The sequence below is a fragment of the Eutrigla gurnardus genome (genome assembly GCF_963514095.1).
Source record: "Eutrigla gurnardus genome assembly, chromosome: 16".
Classification (NCBI taxonomy): Eukaryota; Metazoa; Chordata; class Actinopteri; order Perciformes; family Triglidae; genus Eutrigla; species Eutrigla gurnardus.
Window position 1 is genome coordinate 646,751 of NC_139927.1, and position 14,746 is coordinate 661,496.

Consider the following 14,746-nt stretch of genomic DNA (forward strand, 5'->3'; position numbering starts at 1 on the left):
GACTTTTCACTAAATGGCAAAACACTCTCCAGGATGAAACTTTGCGAAGCAGTTGTATCCCTAAGTATGTTCACAGGCACACGCACCTCGCGGTTGCCTGTTAAAGCAATGTAGCCCGTTGACACAAACGGAGCAAAGACATCACTCACTCACGTCTTTCCGAGACGTCGGAGGAAATGTGGAAACACAAAGACCTAACTCTGAGCCAGTCTTAGGCGTGAACTTAACCTTATTGTCACGTTTCAATTTAAAACAATTAGCGATAAGATGCCCACGCTTATGACAGTGCCCAAAAACCATTGGATCCTTTAGACGAGTCACACATTTATCATCAGTTTGAGCATGTTCCACTACAGTTTCTTTGGCCACATTAAAGTTCCGTTGCTGACCATAATTCTGAAACTTAACAGGATAAGAGATTGCATCTTTTCTTGCAAGCACATATTCGTCAGCAAGTACAGCAGCGCTAGACGGCGTAAGATCTTTGTGCTCACCAGTGCCGTCGTATAGGGGGGGAAAGGTGATCACAATTCTAAGGGCCCACAGCCCGCTAGGGCCCACACACAGCCCCCAGTAGGTGGCAATGAATGGTTAGAGGGGACCACACCGATATTCTTTCAGGGGGCCCAGAATTCCTAGCAACTCCCCTGGTGCTCACCCACATATGTGGCTATATTTTTAGGTAGGGAATTCCTGAAATCCTCAACAATGAGTAAATCACGGAGACCCTCAAAAGTCGTTACATTCTGTGAATTTAGCCAACGAATACACAGCATCTCTTTCTCTCGAACAAACTCAACATAAGTCATCGATTCACGCTTCTCATAATTCCGAAACTTTTGCCTGTATGCTTCAGGTACAAGCGAATAAATATGCAGCACAGCTTGCTTTACCTTATCATAGTCCGCCGCATCTAACCGGGAAGAAATAGTGACCAATCGGTCAGCCATGGTCGGGATGTGCTCTGACCTCTCCGCAGCTCGCGAGTTCCCGTTACGGAAGCGAGGTGAAGTGGCCAATACCCGGGAGGAAATGGCGAAGTTAAGGGCAGCGAAAGCTGCAGAGGACAGTGATGATTAATAAATTAAAAGAGAAAAAAAAGGGGCTCCCACACCATCCCATCAAATAGTAGCTACACTGGACTTTCTTTTTTTTTTTTTTTTTTTTCTGTTCTCTGTCGATTAGACCCCCTCCAGACTTTGTTACATGATGAGACTCCTGTTCACTCGTGATGAACAAATATGGACACGTGTGCAGACACTCACGTAATCTGTATGCACTGGACTTCAGCTCTCTGTACCACCTACTGCTGTAACATAGTATGTCAAATGTCAAGTGTAAGAAAATGTTAAAATGCAATTGACAAGAAAAGACTATGATGTTGATTTTTTTATTATTATTATTATTATTATTATTATTATTATTATTATTATTATTAATCTTTGTTCTTTTTTACTTTCTATTTTTTATTTTATTTTAATTTAATTTTTTTTCAATTTTATTATTATTATTTTTTTTCTTTCTTTTCCCCCCTGGGTAATGGGGGCGGGACTAGATAAGCCTCGGCTTCTCTCGCTTTCCCTTTCGGCCATGTGTATTCATGTTTACTGTGTGAGCAAGATGTGTGATGATGACTTAATGAACATGCCCGAAATAAACAAATAAATAAAAAATAAATCTTCTAAGGACAACGAGGAATATGCCTGCTGGGCCTTGCCTTGGAATATGCTTTGTAAAGTTATCGGCCACACTTCGCGAGGCCATTTAAGAACTGTAGCAACTCTTTCAAAATGTGCGAAAAACGTATCAACCTCCCTCTCATTAAAGGGCGGAACAAGTTTAATATTACGTGTAACATCAAAACCGACATGTCCGACAGGGATACGAACACCAGACTGAAGAGCTTGGATCTCCAACTCTTTTAAGTGAATAGCCTGTTTCATCTCCAAGTCTTTCATTCTCAGTTCATGCTCTCTGTGCTCTCTATCACGCACTGCTTGTCTTTCAGCCTCTAGCTGTGATTTCTCTCTTTCCCACGCGACCTCTTTTTTGCGAAGCTCTAAATGCTTCCATTCTAAGGCAGTTTTAGTAGGTGTAAAGTCCGGTTTACCAGTATATGGCCGAGCAGGAGTTTCAGGACTTTCTTTTACCAATACCCCCATGTCGCGTAGATCAGCCACTAGTTTTTCCAGGAGATCCGCTTTAACAGGCAAACCACGAACTTCAATTTTAAAGTGGCCAGCAACGCGCACTAGATCATCTCTAGTAATGGACGACAAGCATGCAAAGGAGGAGCCTGCACAAAAGCTTTGAGGTCAAACATAATATGTTGCACAACAACAACAACAACAAAAATTAAAGAAATACTCAACGCGCAAGTGGCAGAAAAAAAAATATCACCGTAGCGCTAATCGTACTTCCAACTATCTTACTTGAAACTATCTTCCCTACACTCCCTGAACCGAACATAAAACCGTGCCAAAAAGACCCGCCACCAATCACCACCCGCTCAGCAATGACAAAGATTAATTAAGGAGTGTTGACAGTGGGCAGCCCGCAAGGACTACACACTTAGAAGGTTTAACCAAAGTTTCAAACGAAAGCTGGGTCCAAACAAAGGACAATGGACAATGACGCACAATATTCCCTCATAATGCAGCGGTTAAGGACTCCAGCAGTATCTCCGTAACAACATGTTAGACGCTATTAAACACTAGAGTGACTATAGCGCATCAATAGGCTTGTTATTTTGGTTATGACGGGTGTATGATAGTTTCCCTCAAAATACGATAATTTTATGTCTCTGGTACGATAATCCTACATTTCTCACCTGGCAACACTGGTTCCCCCTTCTGACAAAACCGAAATTGTATAAGCCTGTGTAGTGGTCTAGTATGGCAATTGCGATATTCAATATAATGTCGTTACTTGAAGAAAAATAAGGAAAGAAGATAAATTCCCTTTTCGAATCAGTTATAGACTAGGTCTAGGCTATGTCTAGGCTAGGTCACTGTGCAAAAATACCACAGCCTCCAGTCATTACAACAAGGGAAGGGTGGCAGTAGGGAAGTGGTCTTGACAGAAGGGGTAGGATAAAGAAGTATGTGAAGGCCCACAGATTTTGCCCTGCCCCTCAGTGATCACTTTGTTGAACTTCTGGTGGTAGCATATCACTTCTATATTTAAGTATGTTACAACTTGTAATAATTTAACATAAAAGTGGGGAAACAATGATTAAAGCCATTTTTTGTGATTTTTCAGACAGAACCGTATTTATTTATACATCTTTTATTCTGCATACATGTTGCTTATGTACAGAGATTATAATTAATATATGTATACTGTCTATGATCAACAACGGTAGGTATACATGTTGTAGGAGTGGAAAATAGTGTGGTAGACTTTTGGGTAGGCTGAATGCTTAATGCTTTATGTCCATCAAAGTAGAGTTCTCAACCAGTCGGGTCTAAAATCTAAGCAAGTGACTCGGGTCGGACCTCAGGCTTAATTTTTTTCTGCTCAGTGAAATAAAAATGGATTAATCATCGCTGCGGTTCACCGTTAAGAGAGTCTAGCTGCTGCGTATAACGTGCATCATGGAGAGGGGCGGGGGCAGACCTGACGCCGCTGCGTGCACGCCTTTAGCCTGGAGAACTAGATGGAGTTGGTGAAAAGTAAGGTGAATTCACCGTCGCCTTTTTCTGGTCATGATAATACGTGTATGAGATAAAAAAAAAAGAAGGGGGGGGGGGGGGGGGGGGCGGCGGCGTCGGGCCGGGTTCGGGCAGATAATCCATGTTGATGTGTCGGGTTACATCGGGTCCGGGCTTTAAAAGCCACGGGCCGGGTCGGGTCGTAATTTTCAGGCCCGTTGAGAACTCATCAAAGCCCCTCTCAGTCATTGATGCCAAGTAGGCATGGCACACCACATTAAAGATTTCAGCATTACCTGATCGAAAACATTTATGAAACGTGATTCTTGTTCATTACGGTCATTATAGTTTTTTGCAAAGCCCTTCAAATAAAATTACACCAAAATAAAGTTGTAGTGTCTTAAATAAATCAGTCGAATGACATTTATATTCTACAGTTCCTATATTGGCTACCAGCTGCATTTGGGCTGATTCTATCAGTTTTGGGGGGGCAGATTTTAGTCCTATTGTTATTTTGTTCTTTTTACTCTCTTAACCATGCATGCATGCTCTTACCTGAAGGGGAAGACTGCAACTGCCGCGAGGGACGCCGGTCCTGGTCGCACACCATGACGTTGTGTATCGTGCATTTCGTTTGATGGCGCACGCACCTTTGAATACAAATCTTTATCTATAAAGATAGGAACATTTTACACTGCGGTACAGAGAGAAACAAATAAATGAGCCTATTATGTATGCTGTCATATCACATCAGTAAGAACATGTTTACAACATGAATTGTTTGGAGTTCACATCGTAGCCTACATACAAAGACAAGTAATTAACATGACAAAACAACAAATCAAGGAAAACAATAAATTAGACACATATAAGCTATGTTACATAAGGGGAACTAATTATTTTGTATTTATTTATTTATAATTTTTAAGTTTTGTTTGGACAGTTGAGTATTATGGGTAATGTAGGCTGGTGCCTTCAGCTACCCAAAACTGACAACAAACGAATTGAAGGGGAAACGCGGAAACAGATGTACGTGGCTCATTCGTCTTGTGTAATTAACAAGGATACACTGCTGTGTTAGTTGCTAGAAACGTCACATGTATTATTGTAAAATCATCGTTAGTCTAAAACCCTAAAAAATGACGGTACTTCCGGGTAATAGGTCCTCCCTATCCAATGGGACAGGTGCTCACGGCGTCTTTCAGCCGTAGTCCCTAGCAACCCGACGTCATTGAAACACCTGTCTGGCCATAAAATCTTCCTAATAACTATCCAATAGGACGGATGCTCACATCGTCCATTAGAGCCGTGGTCGGTTTAATACAGGAGTGAATGGGCTGCTGCAGCAGCCGCTCTGAACGTCAAATATCGTCTCCGTCTGCAGACGACGTCGAAGGGTACTTTTTCCGTCAGTGACTGTCAGTCGCTATTTGACGTTCTGGGAGTGAGACTGTGTTGCGCTGCTGTTATGTCCGAGGAAGATGGATGTCTGACTTTAATATATTTCTCTTCTTCCACACACTGTCAATAGGCGGGCATGGCTGCGTATTAATCCGACGGGGGGCACTCATTTTCGGTCACAGCTCCGTGCACATTCAATCCCCCTCTCTGGATGTCTGACTTTATTTTTTTTCCCCTCTACTTCCACACACTGTCAATAGGCGGGCATGGCTGCGTATTAATCCGACGGAGGGCGCTCATTTTCAGTCACAGCACTGTGCACATTCACCCCCCTCTCTGGATGTCTGACTTTAATTTTTTTCTCTTCTTCCACACACTGTAAATAGCCGCGCATGGCTGCAGGTTAATCCGACGGAGAGCACTCATTTGCGGTCACAGCTCCGTGTACATTCACCCCCCTTTCTGGATGTCTGACTTTAATATTTTTCTCTACTTCCACACACTGTCAATAGGCGGGCATGGCTGCGTGTTAATCCGACGGAGGGCACTCATTTTCGGCCACAGCTCCGTGCACATTCACCCCCCTCTCTGGATGTCTGGCTTTAATGTTTTTCTCTACTTCCACACACTGTCAATAGGCGGGCACGGCTGCGTGTTAATCCGATGGAGGGCACTCATTTTCGGCCACAGCTCCATGCACATTCTTTCTTAAGGGAGTCATAGTTACCCCGGTCGTTCCCGCACGTCCTCGGTATCCATCAGTGGAAACCTGACCGCTGGACGGGGCTGAATCCCCGGGGACCTAGACCGAGACCCGGGTCCCAGGGACATCCTAGACAACATGGGTGCCTGGTTGTAGGCCCACCGGTGCTTCTTCCTTTCGACTCACGAGGAGGCCAACGTCACCATAGAACATGGCTATCCGGCCGCTCCTATTCCGTGTCGTTTATAGTCTTGCGTCGACTGAGGGCTTACCACCTCTTCGTCACCCATAGGTACAACGCGCCCCATAGAACAGCGAACGGCCGTTAAGTCCCGCTCCTACCGGCCAACAATGTCAAGCTTTGGGTTAGGGTTATTGGACCAGATAACCGGTTAACAGCGGGGCCTCTGCCTTTTCAGAGTGCCCATTTATTTATTCCCTTTGAGTTCCATACGTCACAGGCCTTGAAGCACTCACCAGCTCACTGCGGCAGGGGGAAGCGGATTCCATCCGCAATGACTTCCTCCATTGCCAAGGGAGGCCCCCACTTTGAAATGGACTCGACGCAACCCCCGAACGACCACAAGCCTGGTGCTAGATTTGAAGACCTACCAACTGTACCGTCATAGTAGCGTCCCCAGACGCCCACGTCCACCCACCTGTGGCTCACACACCCTTCCCCGAGGGGGGGGATTCCCCACATAGTAATGGACTATGAGAAGCCTTAGGCTGATGCGCTTGGTTGAACCCCAGTGCGTTGGGAGCCCCTACCGCCCGCCGGATGGCAGACGAGTGGCTGGAACCCCCGCACAAAGGGAAGACTAATGCCGGCTCGCACCCAAGAGGTCCCCGTGTCCACCCACCTATGGGTTCATCCCCTCGAAGGAGGGATTCACCATATTGTAGTGCAATCCAGACATCCTCAAGTCTACGTTCCTGACTAACACGGCCCTGGCCACGCAGAGAGAACTGCCGCTCTGACGGTCCAGACCACGGGTTTGGCAAAGTAGCGGGCTTCTACCGCTCAACCATTCGAGTTCGTTGGAAGCCCGAGGCGCCCATATCCACTCACCTGTGGCTCACATCCCCCCCTCGAGGGGGGAATTCCCCACTTTGTAATGGACCATGAGAAGCCCTAGGCTGACCTAATGCAGGCTCGCACCCAAGAGGTCTCCGTGTCCACCCAACTATAGGTTCACCCCCCTGAGGGAGGGATTCACCATATTGTAGTGCAATCCGGACATCCTCAAGTCTACGTTCCTGACTAACACGGCCCTGGCCACGCAGAAAGAACCGCCAGACTGACGGTAACTAACCACGGGTTTGGCAAAGTAGCGGGCTAACACAGCTCAACCATCCGAGTTTCTTTGAATATAAATATTATTGAATATATACATTGGACCAACAGGCCTCTGTGAACACATCCCGCCAGTATTACAACAGATGAGGTCGGGCTATTGTTTAACAGACTTACCGTTGCCAGTCCATGATCTGGTCGAACGGTCCAGGTAGGTAATCCTGTGCACAATGTACTCACCACTGCTTGGTCAGGTGGTCATAAGATTAACCCGTGCACCATTGGGTCTTGTAGCCAACAGTGACTTTGCACCATGCACCCTCCGGCCTCCGGGATCATGCGTTAGACTTACCGTCGCCTGTACCTGCTGGTCGAACGGTCCCAGTGGGCTGTTCCTCGTACCCCAAGACGTCCATTACCATTTAATTGGTTTGTTGCGCACAACACCCACCAGCTTACTCCCATGTTCCTAACCAAACTTCTGTGCGCTTTACACACGTCCACCGTCTGGAGCAGGACCCTCCGGCTGAGGAGGGTGGAGAGCGATTTGACTCGAGACTTGCTTGCACCAAGAAGTACCAGGATCCTGTTGTTAGACCCATACCATTTCCCCCTAGCAAGGACGCTTAAGTTCTCAGCACAACCGGGGGATTCAATGAAACCCCTCTGCCTAACGTGAGATGGACACGCGGCAGCCAACCTCTTAGCCAACACCCCTGAGAAGGCTCTCAGGAGCACGGAACCAATCGTGATCGGACGCCACTGGTCTATGCACTTCAACTCGACCGGGTCACTAGACTTGGGGATCAGTGTGGTCCTACTGTCCTTGAGACAGCTGGGGAGCTTGCCACAGTATACAGCGGCGCTACGCTTGACTCCATCCGTGTCCGCTGCCGTTCCAGCTTTCATACGTTTAAGCGTCACCAGCGCTTCCTCCGATGTGATAATCCCCATGAAGGGGGAGTAATCCGCTAAGGGAAGGGCTGTCCCAACCCAGAGAAGCTGCCCTCTGACTCCCATACCAACTTATACGCATTCACAACTTCACTCAAGCCGACCATGCATTGAGTTCTGATTTTGCCATCAAGCACCAACTTGGCTAAGCTGCTGCGGTGATTATAATAAAGCCTCTGCTGGAGCTTGTAAATAGCACGTTTGCCTATCGTGACGCCCACAGGTGCATGCATCCTCTTGGAATTACGTCTGGGTCCAGAGCGACCCGCCAGTTTAACAATAAGTCCTTCGGCATATTAGTATCTTACCCAAGACAACCTGTTTTAAACTTGTCAACAATCAGCCAGCTCTGCATCATCTAACTGAATTTCCCAGGCACCCATAGCCTCATCCACCACAGGGGTAGGTGGAAGCGGAAGTCTTGGGTAAATAGACTGAGCTTGGCACACTGGGGTCGCGGCATTCCGGGCCACTGGCGCGGCGTTCCGGGAGTTTTTTCCTCGACAAAACACAACAACACGGTAATGTCCGGTACTCCAAAAAAAACCTCCTCACTCAAAACTACAATTACGCACAGCGAAGCCGGACTTCTGCTCCGTCCGTAGATCCGTAAAACACTTGGACGCGTTGCGGGGATTCCCGCAGGTAAATAGACACAAGAACCCAGCCGAACTGTCGGGACTCTCACCCTCAGAGCTGGCTGAAAAGCCCTCGGACATCGGTCAAACACCGGCCCGCCCAGCTCCACGCGAGTCCACACAGGCGGACTCTCCGTCGAACGCAAAACGCCAAGACGCGCCGCACGCAAACCAGCCGGGAAACAGACAGCTGAACACGGCCGAACTCGGGCCACTTGTGCCCACAAGGCTGTCTCAAAAGCCCATGCAGCTCACTCAAGCACCGGCAAGCCAACGGACGCGCGAACCCAAAATTACGCACCGCGAAGCCGGACTTCTGCTCCGTCCGTACACACGTAAAACACTCGGACGCGTTGCGGGGATTCCCGCAGGTAAATAGACACAAGAACCCAGCCGAACTCTCTGCCCTGATGCCCCCAGACCATGGTGAAAAGCCCGCGGTCCTCACTCAAACACAGGCCCGCCCAGGTCCACAAGAGTCCACACAGGCGGACTCTCCGTCGAACGCGAAACGCTAAGACGCGCCGCACACAAACCAGCCGGGAAACAGACTGCTGAACACGGCCGAACTCGGGCCACTTGTGCCCCCAAGGCTGCGTGAAAAGCCCATGCAGCTCACTCAAGCACCGGCCGGTCCAGGTCCGCGCCACGCCACAATTACGCACAGCGAAGCCGGACTTCTGCTCCGTCCGTACACACGTAAAACACTCGGACGCGTTGCGGGGATTCCCGCAGGTAAATAGACACAAGAACCTAGCCGAACTCTCTGCCCTGATGCCCCCAGACCATGGTGAAAAGCCCGCGGTCCTCACTAAAACACCGGCCCGCCCAGGGCCACAAGAGTCCGCACCGGAGAACCGGTAATCCCCCCCGAATATAGGCTCAAAACCCCGGCCAAACTCTTGGGCCTGACGGACTCATGGCGAGCTCCAGACGACCCCAGCACCAGGCGGCCCCGTGGACCCACTATTAAGCACCCCTCTGCGGACTAAACACCTCCAGCCGCACCACTGGGATTTCGCGCATATGGTACTCCACAATGAGTTGTGTTCGTTTATTTTCTAAGTCCTCGCGCATATGGTACTCCAAAAATAAGTTGTGAGATTTTTCCTAAGTCCTCGCGCCAGTGGCGGCGCCAGGGAGGGGCTTGGTTGGGCTATAGCCCCATCAAGAATTGTGTCAGCCCTACCGTTAGCCCTACCATAAAACCACCAAGAAAACAACAACAAAATAACCAAGAAAAGTGCGGAGTTCAACAGCACCACAACGTCACGTCGTAACGGCATTCAGGCAGCTGCGATGACAACTGTCACTGATCTGGGTTCATTAACAGACTGTACTGTCCGTACGTCAACGTCACTCATGTGAGCCGCTTTTAATGTATGCTCGACACAGAGACAGCAGGCTACTAGTTTGTAAGCTACCTGGCTTTAGCAGTTCGCGTTAGCGGCTTATAGTCACTCACGTTAAGTTAACGTTAGTAAGCTGGTCAAAATTGATCATGGATACATTTGTTTTTAAACGTCGTCGGACGGAACAACAGATGGCGGTGGCGGGCGTGTTGGATAAAACTACTGACGCACCGTTGACACCTGCAGGGGAAGATGACCACTCGGGTCCCGGCTGTTAACATAACTATTCACGTTTCGCTGTCTCTCTCTCTCTCTCACTGTGTGCATGTTTATAGCTGTGGGAGGGTGTTATCAGCGGCGCCGCCAGGTTTCAATTTCAATGTACGCACAGAAACACCACAGGGACCACCCCAGCCCAGGCAGACAGGAGGCTCCACACCAAGGTGTAGAGCTCTCCAGCCACCCGGGCCAGGGCCATCCACGGGACAGCACCCCCGACGGTGGACCAGAGACAGCTCCCGGTGCGGTCGGCCCCCAGGAGGAAAACACTGGAAAACCGAGGGGCTAAAACAGTAAAATAAGATAAAAAGATAGAAGCTAAAAACTGAGGGAATAAAAACAGTAAAATGCATCAAAATCTATAAAATAGACCCAATAAATGAAACAATAAAAATAAATAAATAAATATAATATAATATATAAAACAGTAAAACAGGATAAGTTAAAATAAATAATGTAAAATAGAATAATAATAAAAAATGTAAGAAGCATAAAAGGAATTAGAAAGAATAAAACAAGTCAGTTAAAAGCCTGATTAAAAAGGTGGGTCTTGAGCCTCTTTTTAAAAACATCAACATTCTCTGCGGCCCTGAGGTTCTCCGGCAGGCTGTTCCACAATCGGAGGCCATAGAAACTGAACGCCGCCTCCCCGTGTGTTTTAGTTCTTACTTTTGGTATGGTTAAAAGGCCAGCACCGGAGGACCTCAGGGTCCGTGAGGGTTGATAGGGTAAAAGTGTTGCAGATAAATAAGAAGGCCCAAGACCATTAAGACATTTAAAAACTAGTAAAAGAACCTTAAAATCGATCCTGAAACGCACAGGGAGCCAATGCAGCGATTCTAAAACTGGTGTAATGTGTTCCCGCCCTCTGGTCCTCGTCAGCACGCGTGCGGCTGAATTCTGTAATAACTGTAAATTGTATATGTTATTTTTGGGAAGACCAGAGAGCAGGGCATTACAATAATCTAAACGACAAGAGATAAAAGCATGCATCAGCACCTCTGTGCTGGCCTGAGAGAGAAACGGGCGGACTCTGGCTATATTCTTAAGATGGTAAAAACCTATCTTTGTTATGTTTTTGATATGTGGAATAAAAGTAAGCTCAGAGTCAAAAATCACGCCCAGATTTTTCACAGATTTTGCGGGTTTAAAATCCTGTAACTTTGGTAAAAGTTTCTCTCTCTGGCCTTCAGGACCAATGACAAAAACCTCTGTTTTGTCCCGGTTGAGCTGTAGGAAGTTTGCTGCCATCCATGACTTGATGTCTATAATGCAGTTAAAAAGGGCATCAATTGGCCCTGTGTCATCAGGAGACACGGCGATGTACAGTTGCGTATCGTCAGCATAACTATGAAAGCTGATGCCGTGCCTCCTGATGACGCGGCATGTACAGATTAAAAAGAGTTGGACCTAAAATTGACCCTTGGGGAACCCCACACTTTATCTTATGGGTTCCTGAGGAACATGTATCCATACTTACAAAGAAACTTCGATCAGTAAGGTAGGACGTGAACCAGTTAAGAACAGTACCAGAGAAGCCGACCAGGTTCCTCAGTCTATTTAATAAAATGTCATGGTCTACTGTATCGAAGGTGGCGGTTAGATCCAGTAGTACCAAGACTGTGAGTTTATGATTATCTAAATTACACCTGATGTCATTTAAAATCTTTAAAAGTGCTGTCTCTGTACTGTGGTTCCTCCTAAAACCAGACTGATGAGTCTCTAAAATATGGTTTGAGTTTAAAAAATAATTTACTTGATTAAAAACAAGTTTTTCTAAAATTTTACTTAAAAATGGTAAGTTGGATACAGGCCGGTAGTTATTTAAAACATTGGGGTCACTCTTCTTCAGAAGGGGCTTCACCACCGCCGTTTTAAAGGAGGTGGGGAAGACACCCGTCTGAAGAGAGCAATTCACCAGATACAACAGCTGTTCCTCAAAGAATCCATAGAGTTTTTTAAAAAACGGTGTGGGAATTGGATCTGAAAGGCAGGTTGTGGGCTTTACCTGGGAGAAAACTCGACCAAGTGTCCTCGCATCAACCAGGGCAAAACTCTCCAGTGTTTCCTCAGGTAAAAGCAATGATCCAGGTGTTAAAAGCTGTTGGGATAAAAGACTGGATCTGATGTCATTGATTTTTCTTCTGAAGTGGTCTGCAAAGTCCTCACAAAGGGCGTTATCTGGTGTCTTGGAGGATTTTTTTTTATTTGTGTTTGTTAAAAGATCGATGGTGGAGAATAAGAATTTGGGGTTATTTTTATGGTCATTGATTAATTTTTGGAAGTGGGAGATTCTGGCTTGTTTGACTGTGTTATTGTAATTTTTGAGGTGTTGACGTAAAATTTCATAATGGACTGTTAATTTTGTTTTTCTCCACCTCCTTTCTGCACTCCTGCAATCTCTTTTCAGTTGTTTAGTTTCTTCAGTTCTCCACGGGGTTGTAGGTCTTGTTTTAATTGATTTTATAAAAACTGGAGCAACTGAGTCCAGTATCAACTTTATCTTATTATTAAAATTGTCAGTGATAAAATCGCAGGGTGCTGGTAAAATTTCGGCAGGAGTGCTCTGTAAAATCTGGATAAAATTTGCAGCCACTTCAGAAGTTAGGTAGCGTTTCCTCACTGTTCTCACAGGGGCCTCCCGTTGATTAAAACTGGTGATTGTAAAAAACACACAAAAGTGGTCAGATACAGCCAGGTCCACAACAGAGGGCGCACCTCTGGTTATAAGATATAACCAGGTCCAAGGTGCGCCCCCTGTTGTGCGTCGGCTGCGTCACATGTTGCTTAAAATCAAGGCAGTTTAAAAGGTTTAAAAATTCTCTAGACATTGAGTCTGAGGAGATGTCCACGTGTAGATTAAAATCACCGGTTATTAAAATTATGTTAAAAGTGATATGGATAATTGATAAAAGTTCTGAAACTTCACTAATAAAAGAAGTGGAATACTGGGGTGGTCGGTAGACTGTCATACATAGAATCGGTGGGCAGCTAAAAACGAAGGCATGGTACTCAAATGATGAGTAACTGTTAAAAAATACTTCATTAATGTTCAAGGTGTTATTTGTGATTGAAGCAGTACCTCCCCCTCTTCTGCACCCCCTAGTTGAGAATAAAAAGTTAAAATTTGGTGGGGAAGCCTCAGTGAGAACAACAGGTGCATCAGTGCCAAGCCATGTCTCTGTAAGGAGAATGCTGTCCTGGTTATTATCTAAAATGTTTGTTTAAAAGAGAGCGCACGTTCAGCACAGCCATTTTGTGGCTGTGCTGTGCTGAACGTGCGCTCATCACATTTTTTCAGTGGAATGTTAAAAACACATTTTGGTCTAAAAACAGTCCTCGGTTTCAACTGTCTGTGGGAGATTATGGTTGTGATTGTGTGAATACTGTCCTGTGCCACTGGGGTCACTGAGGGAGGGGCGTGTATGATGGAGGTAGGGACGGGTGAAGGTGTGTGTGAGTGAGGTGCAGAGGGCCGGTGTGTGGGTGTAGTGAGTCAGGAGGTGGTTGTGGTGCAGGACTGGACAGTGAGGTCAATGTTGACTGCTAAAAGCCTTGACCCCTCCTGGTTTGGGTGCAGGCCGTCCCGTTTACTGGGTGTTGTTATATATTTACATTGAAATTCTGACATTGATTTGAGCCCCACCGCCGTATGAGTTAGCACCACCGTAGTTGAACCAGAAAAAATACTCTGGCGCCGCCACTGCCTCGCGCATATGGTACTCCAAAATGAGTTGTGAGATTTTTCCTAAGTCCTCGCGCATATGGTACTCCACAATGAGTTGTGTTCGTTTATTTTCTAAGTCCTCGCACATATGGTACTCCAAATGAGTTGTGAGATTTTTCCTAAGTCCTCGCGCATATGGTTCTCCAACACTGACCTCCAGCCGGACTCACTCTGCTCCACACTGACCCACCCCCCCCCCCCCCCCCCCTCCACAACTCTATTTTTTCTAAGTCCTCGCAGATATGGTACTCCAACTGACTTCCAGGCGTGTGCGGCAGGGGTTTCGATCCGGTCTTAGGCCACCGCAGCCGGACTCACTCTGCTCCACACTGACCCCCCCCCCCCCCCCCCCCCCCCCTCCACAACTTTATTTTTTCTAAGTCCTTGCGGATATGGTACTCCAACTGACTTCCAGGCGTGTGCGGCAGGGGTTTCGATCCGGTCTTAGGCCACCGCAGCCGGACTCACTCTCCTCCACACTGACCCCGCATATGGTTCTCTAACTTACATCCAGGGGGGGTGCGGCAGGTGTTTCGATCCGGTCTTAGGCCCCCTCAGCCGGACTCACTCTCCTCCAAACACACCCGTCTTTAATATTATTTTTTTTTCCTTCTTCCAAGTCTCCAGCACACTTCCAGGCCGACGGAGCAGGTGCACCTGGCCCAGGACAGGCACCCACTGCCGGCCTCACTCTCCTCCACACACACCCGTCTTTAAGTTATTTATTTTTTTCTTCCAAGTC

At 47.0% G+C, this 14,746-nt stretch overlaps 1 long non-coding RNA gene across 2 annotated transcripts in view; it reads right to left on the reverse strand.

The window, feature by feature from the left end:
* Positions 1–14,746, reverse strand: part of LOC311027255 — a 282,124-nt gene that overhangs the window by 56,686 nt on the left and 210,692 nt on the right. The window lies entirely within an intron of this gene.